Source organism: Oreochromis aureus, linkage group 16 (assembly GCF_013358895.1).
Source record: "Oreochromis aureus strain Israel breed Guangdong linkage group 16, ZZ_aureus, whole genome shotgun sequence".
Lineage (NCBI taxonomy): Eukaryota > Metazoa > Chordata > Actinopteri > Cichliformes > Cichlidae > Oreochromis > Oreochromis aureus.
In genome coordinates, this window is record NC_052957.1 from 4693983 (window position 1) to 4709425 (window position 15443).

Consider the following 15443-nt stretch of genomic DNA (forward strand, 5'->3'; position numbering starts at 1 on the left):
CACAACTGAAACAAGGTAGTTGCACTAGGCTAACATTAGTTTTAAAAAAAGAACTTACATCTAGATGTTTCTTTAGGTTGGAGGCAGAGTCTCTTGATGCTGAGAGCAGCTTGGTTGCTGGCAAAGAGTTTGTATTGCACGGTCAGATTTCGTCCATCCCTTTCTTCTTTAAATGTGAAGTTGTGTCCGAATTTTCAAGTAAGCATTCCTGCCGTGCACTGGGTCCATTGTGTAACTGGCGCCACCAACATTGACAGGACGTTTACATTAGAGCCTGTTATTGCATGTTTTGTTTGGGTTTCTGGCAGTGCGCAGAATTACCAAAACTAGAGAGGTGATAGTCTAACATATGAGACAGGAACTGACCAAAAGGTTCAAAAGGGAGTTTTTCCTTCCCACTGTCACCAGGTGCTTACTCAAAGGGGTTGTGCGATTGTTGGCGTTTCTTTTTAGTATTATGATGTCTTTACCTTATAATAAAAGTGTTGTTAACTACTATATAAATAGAATTGAATTATTTAACTGAATTGTTAAAGTTTGGCTGTACTTATTTTTGGTCAGCAATTTGTTGTTTTTGTGTAATTTGGTCCTTTGCCTTTCTTTAATCATTTTTGTGGGATTTATCTTCTGTTTCTTTTGTTGTTATTTTTGAAAAGTTGCTATTGAGCTTTTTTAAATTCTTTATGTGTTATTACTATTTGCTTTATTATTTTTATGCAGGGAGAACATTTTTACTTTTCAAAGAGCCCTGTTTAAGGAATTCAGCGAAGGAACTGTCATGAACCGGCTGTGTGAAGGCAGATGAGGACCCAAACGCAAAACTCATGGAGACAGGAACTGAACTAAAAATCACTGCTTTATTGCAGGACTTACAAAGAAACAGAACTGAACTGGGTAAACTAAACTGAGGACTGAGGAAACACAGAAAGGCCCACTGGTTCGGGAAGGAGACATAGACGACGCGACACTGAACTGAGAGAGACATGCACATAAATACACAGAGGGTTAACGAGGGAAGTGGGAGCACACAGGGAACACAGCTGACACAGATAATCATAACGAGACATGGCAGGAGAAACACGACACTGACGGGAGACTGTCAAAGTAAAACAGGAAGTACAGAGGTGCAGACAGGAGGAGAGAGAAAGAGAGAGACAGGAGAGCACGGGAAGAGCACAGGCATAGCAGGCTGGGGAAACATGGAATAAAACACAAGGAGGGGAGACGAGGGTTCACAGATACAGAAGGGCACACAGAGGGTAACCAAGTAAGGAACATCTTAACCGAACAACCTAGGAACCAATGCATAAATAAAGAACAAAATACAAAAATACACGACTACTAAGAATGCTGGGCCAACATGGCCCAGGATCATGACAGGAACTTGCTTGTCTTGTGGCTGATACATTGATGGTTTATTGAGAGGAATTAGGTAATGCATGACATTTTTGCAGTTGCCTAAGCAACCTGTTTGGCGTAGAGAGATCACAGATCAAGAATATTTTAGCAGATAGATTCTTACGCCTCTTTTTTGGGATGATTCGTATTGAATTTTGTACAAACATTCAAGGTGTCCCTAGGATAACCTAGACTGATTCAATCATTAGAACATATTGCCAGGAGGTTTTGTACATACATTTATGATTCTTTGCCCTTTTTTACAGAACCTTCATGAAGTGTGTGGTTTTAATAAAATGTCGTTTAATCTGATTCACATTTAGGATTCCCTTATTCTGGTAAAACTACACATTTGATTTATAAACAAATACTATTAAAGCTACAGAAATGCCATAGAGCTGTAAATTATCAACATTGCTATGTCTACCATGCCACTACCACCACGTCCATGTGTAATCACCCACAATTTAAATTTGAAATTTCTGCTGTTCTTGTGCTTTAGTTAGTTTTATTACCAGTCTTTGCTTAGTTTTCGGCCATTGTGCTTCACTGGTGTTCAATCAGCAAATCACTCGCTCATTGTTTATGTCTCCTGCTGTTCACCTGCTAGCTGCCAGACTGTCTTTGCACCCATCATAGTTGAACTTTTCGTTCTGTTTCCTGCAACTAATTGCATTGCTTGTACCCAACCAATTAATTATTTTACTCTCCTCTAAGTTCACAGATTTAAATGAAATTTTGGCTTTTTGCCTTTCATAAATTTTCATTTAAATCATTCATAGTGTCCCTAGAATGAATGGCTATTCGGAAAAATATAATTTGTAATGTGATAAATACGTAATAAAGATGATGTGTAAAAAAAACTGTTGCTTTTATGCTCATTCCAATTATTGTGACCATTAAAGTCTGTTCTACGGTAATGATTCTTATGGGGCAGCTTCTACCTACAGTAATAAGAGTATGTCTCAGGTTTGCTAAAAGCACAAGGTATCACATATAAAGATGGATGCTGATTTTGTAGTGATTTTGGATCTCAGTATGCAACACAAAGGAAAGTAAAAATAAACAAGTACTGGAATGTATTTTCAGGCATCAATGTTCATTAAAATACTAATATGAGAGTAACAGGATATTCATCACATGCTTCATTTTCTGATTCAATGTCAGCATTGTTGGGCAGCCAGCATGTGAAGGAGTCTTCATTATCAGAGAGTGACCCGTCCCATAATAATCACATAGGCATTCCTGCTGGTTGGAATTGCTAATAGAGTTTCAGGTCCCTGATTTACAGCTCTTCCTCTCTATGATAAAGCCTTCCCCTAATGTTATGCTATTCTGGTCTCTTGGGATTGTATTAAGTGTTGAGAATGTCAAATGGCAGTGCGAATGCCCATAACTAAAGCTAATTAGCAAGGCCATTTATTGCTATGACATGTGTGCCTGTGTGTATGTGTGTGCTGAATATGGAACCTTGGCATCGGCATCAAATATTATCAGCCCATTAAATGGCCGTTATCACATGTAACCACTCCAATACATGTGAGTAGTAGGTGCCCTACTTCATCTACTAGTAGGCCAGAAGGTGTTCTTTAATTCATTATGATTTTTCATAAACAGAAAGCAAACCAGGTTACGGAGGCGACGTCATTAAGCAGAGTTATTAAGTGGATGTAAACTCTTCTTTTGACTTCCAAAACTGTGTGGGTAGAAACACTACTCTTATATATCTTTAACATTAAATAAAGTGATAATGGTCTACTGAACCTACAAGCTGATGCAGAAGGCCATCGGTTGGCCATATCTGTGGGAGTGATAACAGCTGATCGTTGCCATTTAATGTGCTGATCGTTGGACATTAGACAGGTGGAATAGGTGACCTTGATTTAAAATGCTTTTTTTTTTTTTGTTTTCAGTGGGGTTGATGTGAAAGAATATAAACACTGAAAATGTCTTATTGCAGAAGATGGCATGACTGTAGGAAGATGGCCTTGTTCACTGTCCTTTGCTGCTCTTGTGGAAAATTAGGGTCAAAGCACACTAGTGTATGTCTAACCTACAAAAAGTTAAATGGTCATGTCAAGGATACTTAGTACACATTTTCGTTTCTAATATTACTATGCACAAGAGGCAAACAACCTGATATTGACATTGTGTGACATAACTTTCCCCCTGACTACTCCTCCTTGACCATCAATCACCAAGATGGCCCATTCATCAAGTAGCCCCGCTGGTCCGACCCCCTTGTGACACAAAAACATTTTTCCAATTTAAAATCTGATATTGATGGAGCACTGTGTCCTGCTGCAGCCTCTTTGAGCTTCACTGTGGCCAATATTCTTATCCATATGCTCACTCACAACCTTTGGTCATAATTCAAAACATGCCATTTCAATATACAACATACAAAAACACAGCAAGAAATAGCCTGTTGTTGTTGAATGACATAGGTCTGCTATTCGATGAGGTTAAATCTTATAGGAAGTGCTATTTAGACAAGTTGGTCTTCAGAATACTTTTTTTAAAACTTTCGCTGACAATTTTTGTTAACCACTATACGTAGAAGAATGTGCCCCATACCCCTCCCCAACCCCACTGCCAAATGTCAGAAATAGCCACAAGACACAAATATAAAATTCTGGTTTAGCCCAGTATTTTGATCCAGACTGAACCAAAAGCTATGATAACACTGAAAGTAAATGAAAATAGTTGCATACCTGCCTGCCAATAAACTTAAACTTGATATAAAGCATAAAGGATTGGAAGATTGGGTTAATAATTGTGTGAACAATTTTGTTTACAACTACCCAACAATAATACCACATATTGAACAATAAAAATCATCCTTACCTTCACCACCATCCACCCAAGTAGCACCTAGATATTATTACATCATTATAACATTATAACATAATGATAAACTTCTTGATGCATTCTCAATCATCCAGGAACGTAAATCTCCAAAAGTTGAATCTGTTCATCTGGACGTAGCGTTTTGTGGGAGAAACGTTTCGTCACTCATCCAAGTGACTTCTTCAGTCTCAGCTGACTGCAGGTTTCCCCAAACCTTATAAACAGTACATTTGCATAATGACTGAAACCAGCCCACTGAGGGAACAATGGGCTGTGAGGTCAGTTCCTTAATCATAATTATGCAAATTCCATGACCATTGATCAACAATCACTGACCAAAACCCACTGATCAAAGAACACTGATCAATGGCCATGAGTACCATTCACAGAGAGTTGGGGAATGGCTGCAATCACAGCATTGTAAGATGGCGAAAGATGTACCCTTAGGCCCCCTCCTCGATTCAGAGATGGTCTTTCCCTCTTCACGTAAATGGCCTCCTTGACTCCGCGCTCAAACCAGCGTTCCTCCCTGTCCAGGATGTGTACATCCTCATCATTGAAAGAGTGTCCACTGGCCTGTAGGTGTAAATAGACTGCAGAGTCCTGGCCTGATAAGGTTGCTCTTCTGTGTTGTGCCATCCGCTTCGCTAGAGGTTGTTTGGTTTCCCCGATGTATAAATCCTGGCAATCCTCCTGGCACTTAACAGCGTACACTATGTTACTCTGTTTGTGTCGGGGGACCCGATCCTTGGGGTAGACCAGTTTTTGGCGCAGCGTGTTTTGGGGTTTAAAAGCCACAGAGACCCGGTGTTTAGAAAAAATGCGTCTCAACTGTTCCTTCAGTGGGCTGGTTTCAGTCATTATGCAAATGTACTGTTTATAAGGTTTGGGGAAACCTGCAGTCAGCTGAGACTGAAGAAGTCACTTGGATGAGTGACGAAACGTTTCTCCCACAAAACGCTACGTCCAGATGAACAGATTCAACTTTTGGAGATAATGATAAACTCTTCAAGCATGTTTTATTTTATATTATATAAAGTCTTTTTTCTACATTGATGTTGGAGTTTTAACTTGAGTAAACAGTGTGGATGCTGCCTCCACCTCTGAGTGCAGCTTTTTTCAGAATCGAGATAGAAGTAAATGCCTTTTAAATGAGAAAAGGCACACAGAGGTTCCCAAACACTATCACAGAGCTCACACAGAGGGATGTTCATATTGATATTTATACCATCTTTCCATCCATTCTCTTCTGGTTATTTTTATCAGGATTGCAGGGGGTCTGAAGCCTCTCCCAGCCATCCAAGATAGGTTGGCAGTCTAAAACAAGGATAACAGATTCACACCTATGGGCAATTTAGAATCACCAATTTACCTAGCCCCACTAATTGCATGTTTTTGGACTGTGGGAGTAAGCTGGACACCGAACCACCATGCCACCATACTACCTTATATCTATGGCCGATTAACCTATAGCCAAATCCCCTATATGTTTTTGGACTGTGGAAGTACGCCAGGTTACTGAGAGAAAACCCAAGCAAGCACTGAGACAACATGCAAACTCAATAGAGAATGATCCCAGAGGGATCGAATCAGGACTTTATTGCTGTGAGGCAGCAATGCTAACCACTGCACCACAGTGCTGCCCTTGGTTGCAAAACATTAAAATAAAAAAGTTCCAACTTTATGACTTTTTTCTTTTTTTTTTTTTACATCGGCACAAATCTCACCTTGATTTTGTGTTGCTTAAGCTTTGTTCAGGAAAAAAAAAACTATCTTGGCTTCCTTTGAATCTTAGCTGTCAGTAAATCAACAACAATGGCTTCTGTGTCATTCCTTTAAAATCACTGAAAGATAGGTGCCTGGTGTTGATTGTGTTTGACAAGCGCATCCAACAAATATTATAGGCAAACCAAAGATCAGCATTACAAATCTCTCAGTTCTCACAGCTACTCGTTCCTCTTTGCATGATGACATCAAAGTAAAGAGCACTCTGTTGAGATCAAACAAGCTAGGAAATCAGGGAAGCAAAGAAGGAAGTGTTCTGATGTATTTATTGACAAGAGCTTATGAGGGTTAGCGGTTATATGGGCATGCTGAATAGAGTCAGTAGCCTCAGTGATTTTGGTCTGCTGAATGTATCAAGTAAATACATAATTAAATTGACTTGGAGTAATCAAATTTATTGACAACTTGACTATAAGTCTTTTTTTTTGGTCCTAAAAGTAAATGCTTCAGATTTAGCATTGCACTCCTATAACACTGTCAGATTTGAAATGGACATCTCATACTAGTCTGTTCCTTTTCACACATCCTTCTTTCTCATGAAAACCTAATCACACACCCTCAATGCAACTCGACAGCTGACAGTTCTGTCAGAACTTCAGGTGTGTTACAAAGCCTCAGGCCTCAAGCAACGATGAGGTCAGGTAAGCGCACTTCTTCTTCATATCTGCTTTTTTGTTATTGTCAAACTTACAATCATCAGACCCAAATAAGACTTGCTCAAGTAAGAAAAGTCCTTACATAACCTGCCCAAGAATTCATCCACTGTCAGGCTATGAACACACAACAAACGCAATCACACTTTATCCAGCCTGGGTTTAACTGGGCTCAGGAACAGCACTTTCCTCAGAATGTGTCTAACATACTAAGATGGTAAGAAAAAAAACCAAGAGAGCATGTGTGGACGATAGAGCATAATGGAATTTGTTTTGTAGTAAGATATCATAACTTTGTGTAAATCTGTGATTTAACCGTTAAGTTTGTGGAACACTGCAGACTGTAGTCTCTGCTGATGGTGACAACCGTAAATTAACGTGTGACAGCTGTCTCATTCGACTGGATCTAATGTGGGTGTTCAGTAGTGCTGCATCAGACATGTTCATTCATTAAGAAATAGTGCTTTCAAACCTCACATGATGACTCAGAAATACCCCTTAATCAATCTTCTGTGAGTCACGTCTGTAAGTGCATTCATATTCTGCAGCTGTGGTCATCTGACATTGTGTCATGTTAAAAGAAAAAAAAAGTGCAAAGTATGTAAACTCCAGTGAAACTTCATACTTGGAAACCAGTTTCCACTGGCTGAAAAGGCCAAAAGCGGCATATTTTTAAAAGGGGGTATAGACCACAGGATTGGACTAAGGCCAAGCCCTAAGATCTTCTTTGTAAAGCCTCCTATTGGACAGCAGCCTTAATGGACAGGCAACATTCCACCTCTAAGTGGTTTGACATCTTGCTGCCATAAATAAACGCTAACAGGGATGCTCTATTAGGCTAAACAAGGCTTTGTGTGTCCCTCCAAAGCCAGGAAGTGCCCTCCTAATGGTTCACTAATGCCTTTATTGGATTACTCCAACATCTCCTATTCCAGTGTGTCACAACTACAGCATTCTGGTGGATTTGATGGAATGGAGATAGCTTGGGTGGGATTGATATCACACAGGCCCAAGACGTCTGCAATTAGGCATATTTCCAGCTCAAGACTATAGATGTCTGATTACAAAATGCATTTTTTCAGCAACAGACATAGTGGCTCTTTTTCTACAGTCAGAATTGGTTTCATGATACACTTCTGTTTTTCAGCTTGTCAACAAGTGGCCATAAGGTCTGCATCATACGCTTTGTACCATCCACTGGGTGTGTCAGAACACAAGAGCACCTAAATCATTTAAAGTAAAATTGTACTAATAGAAGATACAGATGGTGGAGTTGAATTAAAAACAGCATAGAAAACAAAGGCTAGAAAACTGTAGCTCACATCTGAAAAACATTAATGTCTAATATAACATTGATTTTTGCTAAATCCACACATTGGTGCATTTGCGGAGATAAAAGACTGTTATAATTTCCCCATTATTTACACTGCCCTGGAGGTTGCAAATTCTAACCTGCAGGCTACAGAAGCAATTACTGTGCAAATAACGCAGGTGGTGCAACAGAGCACTTAAGAAAATGGTTTTTCCATTAGACAGACACTTTGGTCTCTATTAGGACCTTGGCTTCGGTGTCATCCCCTTTGATGTGTGTTAATGTGTGCGTGCATTTATGTCCATACATGTAGGATTTTGCATGTGTGCTTAGTCATTCTGTCTGTGATTTTAGCACCTTTTCCTGGTGTTTAAATCTTACAGAAGTCTTGGGCAACTTTTTATGGCAGGTTTGCTGATCACCAAGTAGATCTGTCTCCTACAGTATAACTCAGTCAGTGCTTCAGAATACTGGTTTGGACACACATGATATGTGCTGACACACACACACACACACACACACACACACACACACACACACACACACACAAACTGTTCTCGTCTTGCATGCTTAATGCCCTGGTAATGGATCTTTTCCGCGCCCAGTTGAATAGGCCTCTCACACCCAGAGGAGTTTGTTAGTGGTGCTAAGAATAATGCTGATGGGGGTAGTTGCCTTCAACATGTGCTCGTCTCTCCTCATAAATCTCCTTTCACTAAATACAGTCGTCATTCTCTCACTTCATCATCACACCAATCAACTGTTTGAAGCGGTGTATATCACCTTAGACAGCAGAACTTTTCTTCCTGTAGAACTCCACCTTAATTCCACGGGGTCTTTAGCACTGCTTGACCAGATTTTTGTGTATTTGCTGACCTTATTTTCTCAAGTCTGGAAAAGATGATGCTCTCTTTCCTTGCTATTCCTTGTCCATAAGATGAAACCATAACTATTACCAAACCTGGCTTCTGGAACATGGTGTAGCTGAATTAATGGGTAGATCATTGATTCTTCACTCCAAAGCTATTACTAAATTAGAAGTAATTAAAGTAGGTTTTCATGTTATTTTCCTTTCTGTGGTATTCCAAGGTAACAACACCCCCCGATTGGTTCTACAGTTTTGACCGCAGCTCCCTGCAGAGCACAAATTAGCATGTACTTCTGCATGGCCAGTGATAATGGAGCCGCCCACCCTGACTGGTACAGGCTGTGTAAATCATAGATGTTATGCTTTACTCTAGCATGCACTTTGGAAAATGGATTGTGTTTTTTGTGACCCAAGGTTATAGGCCTGCCTCATTTTGAAGTAATAGCAGGCAGTGCAAGTATTTGACTTTTCCCCTTGTAGTCTGAGAAAATAGGAAGGTGAAGGCTGTCTGAGATACTGTACAATAATGGATACATTATGTAACCACTAGACCTTTTAAGTGCAGCCAGAGCCTTCTAACTTTCTCTGCAGGATGAGTGGATAAGCGAGGGCCACCTGTGCTCATATATCTATGGCTACTATGCATAACCTCTGCTAATACTAAGTGTTTGTCCACAGCTGTGCAAGCAGCTCTATAAGGCTGTACGTTTTAGCTTTTCCTAAGAGGAGCCTTCCAACATTTAGAACTGGGATTGGTAGTATTTTTGCAGTAGTTTTGCCAACAGTATTTGATAATAAACCAAAGGATTTGGACAAACATGAATTTTAGCTGATGATTAGCTGGTGAGATGATAGATCAAGGATTTAAAGGCTTTGGAATTTGTCCTCTAGGGACCTTGAGTATATCACATCTCATAGTAAGCACATATGCAAAAAAAAAAAAAAAAAAAAATCAAGGTTATGGTGAAGCAAGAGTAGAGAAACAGAGAAAGGTCTTTGAAGTCCAGTGTGAAGTTTTCACAGTCTGTGATGATTTGGGTTTGGTTGCTTCAGCGTGTTTTTATCAAGTCAAATTTTAGAGCACTTCATGCCTCCATCGGCTGACAAGCTTTATGGAGATACCCATTTCCTTTCCCAGCATGACTTAGTACCTGCACATGGTGCCAAAACTGCTAGCAAATGGTGTACTGACCATGTTATTACGGTGCTTGATTGGATAGCCAGCTTTCCTGACCTGAACCTCGCAGAGAATCTGTGGGGTATTGTCAAGAGAAAGATGAGATACACCCAACCCAAAAATACAGGCGAGCTGAAGGCTGCTGTCAAAGCAACCTGGGCTTCAGTTACCCCTCAGCAGAACCCAAGCTGATCATCTTGATGCCACACTGCACTGATGCACTAGCTTGTACCGAGTGCATAAATGAACATACTTTTTGGACATTTCTGCATCCCCCTTTTTTGGATTGATCTAATGATTTAAGATACTGATTTCCATGTGTTTACATGCCACAACAATCTAAATTAACATAAAAAGGGCTTAAAATATTTCACTTTACATGTGATGAATATAGAATATATCAAAGTTATGCTTTTTGAGATGCACCATGCCTAGCTACAATAAATAAAGAATTTACAGGCTATGTTTCATTGCATTAATTGCATCATGTTGTTAAAATTTTGGAGATTTTAGTATGTGATTATCTATTGCCATTTACCTCAACTGTGCACACTTAACCTCACCTTAAAATATTATAAAAAACCAACACCATTATTGTCTCTGTTACCTGCTTTCAGAATTAGAATGATCTACTTCTTATTGTGAATCTACACAAGGGAAACCGGGCAAAAAGGGCTCATGTCAAAGCATCTGGTACCTGGAGGTCTTTTGCAGACTTTTGGGGAAAGTTGTCCTAAATAACTGACAGTAGACTGATGGATATACAAAGGAGCCGGGGCTATTATTGGACACAAGGTGACTTCTGCAGGGCTGATTTCTCAGTCCTCTCCACAGGCATATTGTCATATCTGGTTCATCTGGTGGAGTGAAGAGATGAAACCTTTGAGGCATCTATTCATAAATGACTCAAAAAAAGATTAGCACTGAAGCTGCTGGAGAAAAGAACAATCCAAAGAAATAAACTAGAGAGAAGAGTTTATTAAGAATACCTAGCTCACTGAGCTGATATTGTGACACTTGAACATTGCTCTCAAGGGCTTATATGCATAACAAAAAGCTCTCTGTTTAAACTCTATATTTGAGCATAAAGCACTGACTCTGTATCCCAATAAAAGTAAAAAAGATTTGACAGCCTACTTATTCTAAAAAAATAGCAGCCAGCAAACAGTTTGTTATAATAAAAGCTTTTCAGATTTTAAACCATCACATGAGCTTTTTGCCATGATTGGAAAATCATTAATCCATAGGTATTAACTCTCTCGCACTGAATTCCTTTTACTGTATGTGTGGTAAATATCCGTCATCATTTCACAGTGTCTAAATTTTCCCATTTTATTTGCTCTAATCCCTCACAGCAGGTCAAGAGAGGAGAGAGGAGCAGAGGGAGAGTTGAGGGAGAATAATGCCATTTCAGGATAGGCCTTATTTAATTTACTGCAGGTCGATAGAGGTTCTCCAATTGCCTCTCCCAGATTAATAAGTAACCCACACGCGCTGTCCATCACTGTCCATCTCCCATTAGGCCTCTGAAATGGGGGCCCAAATTGCCTGGCAAGGTTGACTCTGATGGAAAACACACTCTCTCACTCCATTTCTCTCCCCCACTTTTCTCTTTTTGCTATCAGGTTTCATTTTTAAGATGTAATCGGTGCAGAGCAACACCAGCGTATGGAAAAAACACACACAATCGCTCATAAATCCCCTGCGATGATGAGGTTTATGAAGTTTTAATTCACAGTTAGCTCTTTTTTCGCGCTCTCATTTTTTTGTTCTTTTTTTTTCCTGGCTTTGTGCAGACATCCACAGAGGATCGAGAGAATCTGCTATCTGTACCTGAAAATATGATTTATTGGAAAGAGTCTCTGAGAGTTCTTGTAAGCAAGAAGCACTGCTTCAGTATTGCGTTGCAGCCTCTCCTCTACAATTTCTCAACACAATTATGAGGGAGTGATTGCTCCCCTTTAATAGTGAATGTTGCTTTTCTTGGCAGCCCTTCTAAATATATTTCAGAAACCTTCACACACACAGACACAAAAAAGATGAATAGGTTAAGTTTGTTATTTATAGTAATCATGTATATAGTTCTGTTAGTTTTCCTATGTAGTTTCTGTTTCTGGTTGTAGTTTGTTAGTATTCATTCATGTATCCTGCCTCCCCCGGGTCGAGTTCAGACTCAGTCTCTCTGCCTGGTGTTCCCATGTTGTGGTTTCCCTGTTTTATTTTGATAGTTTCTTGTTACTTGTGTATTAATTTTAGTTTCACTTCCTCCCCAACAGGTTCTTGTAGTTGTAATAAAAAGCTTATATTTTTTCCTATCCCACTGACAGGAATAATAATCATTATTATTTTCATAACTATTATTAGTAGTAGTAGTAGTAGTAGTAATCAATGTACCATTATTATTATTATTATTATTATTATTATTATTATCATTATTATTATTATTATTATTGTTACCTTTATATATCCACTCTGGAACCTAACCTGCTCTGGAACAAGTTAGGTTCCAGATCAGACCTCAAAAGGTATAAAGTCATCACCTACTGACCAGTTAATTCAACAATTTGTTCTATATTTGTTCTATATATAATATAAACTCATAAAACAGAGCACCTTTTTGAGGCTATTTTATGAGAATCAGAATGTAACATAGAGACAAATATGTAAATGGCATGCACTAAACATGATGACAGATGCAGTGAAACACAAAAAGCAAGAAAATCTGGAAAAAACAAAAAGAACAAAAACAACCAATATAACAGGGACCTGAATAGATTGTATTTTGACATTGTTGCAAGAGGAATAGCACTTTCTATAACGATATTGATATTAATAACTGCTTCATTACATGGGGTTGCTTTTGTGTGTGTGGCCTATGCTGCACTACATCACACTGTGACAGCGAAAAGAAGATAATGCAAAACTGCCCTTTGCATTTTTAAATATCCACCCAAACCTCCTCACTAAAAGCTTTATGTTTAGTTTCACAACTCTATGATATGTTTTACATTTTACATTTAAACTGGGGAGTAAATTTTAATCTAGTATTATAAAAAGCAAAAGATCAAAAGTGCAGCACTCTGAGTATATGAGTTTAGACACTTTTAGCACCCCTAAATTTCATCACAGCACCCCCAAAAAATAACTATAGTAATAGTAGCAATGAGAATGTATTTTAGCATTATTTTCTGACATTGTTGTTTCTGGGCTCTGGGTAGTGACCAAAACAACAAGATTGTGGATACAAGCAGCGGAAATGAGCTTTCTCTGAAGGCTGGCAGGCCTCTCCCTTAGAGATAGGGTGAGGAGCTCAGCCATTTGGGAGGGACTCAGAGTAGAGCTGGTGCTCCTCCACATCAAAAAGAGCCAGTTAAGGTGGTTTGGGCATCTGACCCAGTCCTGGAAGCGGAAGAAAATGGATGGATAGATGGATGTCTTCAAATCTTATATTTGCCAACTTGTCTACTGCAGACAGGATAGAGTAAAAACTGTTCAGTGTTCTTCATATCTTACAGTTTGGTTTGTCATTAACTGCCTACATATGACTTCTGTTACTGTGACAGAACGAAGACAAAGGGGTAATTTCATGACACAAATCAGTGATGCAGATTTAAAACAAGATCCAGGTCACAACAAGTCAAAGGGATGTTACCTGTCTATGTCCAGCAGCAGCCTGTATTCAGTCTGAATATTGCTATAAACTGATACGGTTCAGTTTTTGCCTTTTATTTGTTTGTAAATTCATTTTTTACTGTTACATTTCACTTTTGGGTGACAGCACAAAGACTGAGAGGAGGATTTGGTCAGACCGCCCACGACCCTGATAATGAGATAAGAGAATGGATGCATGGAGATTTTTACATGCATTTCATGGAAGCTTTGCACGCTTTCCAGCAGCACACTTAAAAATGTCAGTGCATGTTTTAAAGAACATATTTATTGATATAAATAGTAGCGCTTGACAGGATTCATATCACTCTAAACATGGCGTAAACAGGATGGCTGCCCCTATATTAATGTGACAGGATCTATTCTCCACTCTTGTGTCCGTCTGCAAAAAACTTTAGGGTAAAAGCAGCTCTTTTACCAGTTTGCTTCTTGTCTAGGTGTATGGATTGGCAAGGTAATTTTCCGCTTCTGTTATTTTAAAATGCTACTTTAAGTGCTTGATGAATTTGATGGACGTTCTCTATGTGGTTAAGAGACTGAAACAATGTTGTGTATGTTTCTTCTTTCTCCTTACAAAGTTTTATTTAACTGATTTTGAAAAATTCTGCTCAACACAATTGAGCCTTTGCCTCAGATTTGATAACTAAAGCATCCACCTTAAAACTGGTTTATTATATTAAAATACACACCTGTTTTTATTCATTCTGAATTATTCTTAGACAATGTAATAGGTCATCCAGCTATGTAAACTGATTTTGAAGGTGAAATGAATTTGGCAAATGTGAAGAGTTGGCTACATGTCGCATATTCCATTAATATTAATTGCATTGTACGCATGGGATTATGACTGGGAGCTGAGCACCCCTAAAATGTTTAACCTAGATTTGCCCCTGATTCTGAGTAACCAGAGTGCTGCACTTGTGTATCAATTTAAAACTCATATGTCACCTTGTTCTCAAAGTTATCACATTCACAAGATTTTCAGAAAACTTCACCTCTGACCTTGACCTTCATTCAAACTAATCTAAGATTTTTAGTTCATGAACCTCTTGGTATCAGTTTGAAGCTACTACATCCCCTGGTTCTTGAGTTATCGCATTCACAAACTTAGGTGCCTGGCAGGTGATGACAATACACCGTCAGCCTTTTACGGCTGAGGGTTAAAAAAGTAAAAAGGGCAAATAAAAGTAAAAGGGTACAGTCATAATATTTTCCACTTCCACTGTTTCACTGATCTATGCAATTAGACATCCAGAGGAATTGTCACCTGCTGGCCATCAGAAAGACTGCAGGTTTAAGGAAGTTAAACCTGTGGGAATTTCCAAATAAATGGCTTACTTGGAAATCTAAAAATCAAAATGCATAAGCTTATACGACCTTCAGGTCCTATAAGCAGAAAAAAAAGAATTAAGAAATGAAGTTCCCTCTATCTATCTGTCATAGGTGGTCATCAAAAGATTAAGCCATACTCAAAAGACTAAAGACCCCTTACTAGCCATGGTCAAAGCAAAGCTAAATACTAGCCAAAGCAAAATGATATTACAGCAGGCAGTGACATTCATACATGTTGATCTGTTGCCTCAGTTATAAACAGTTAGAAGCTGGAGCTGCTAAGGTTTGCAGTATTAGTCACCATGGTGATGTACTCTGGTAGGAAGCACCTTGGTGGCACTGAAAACCCAGGGTTTAACTTGAAGTTACCTCACTAAGCCTCAGATCCTGGTTCATATT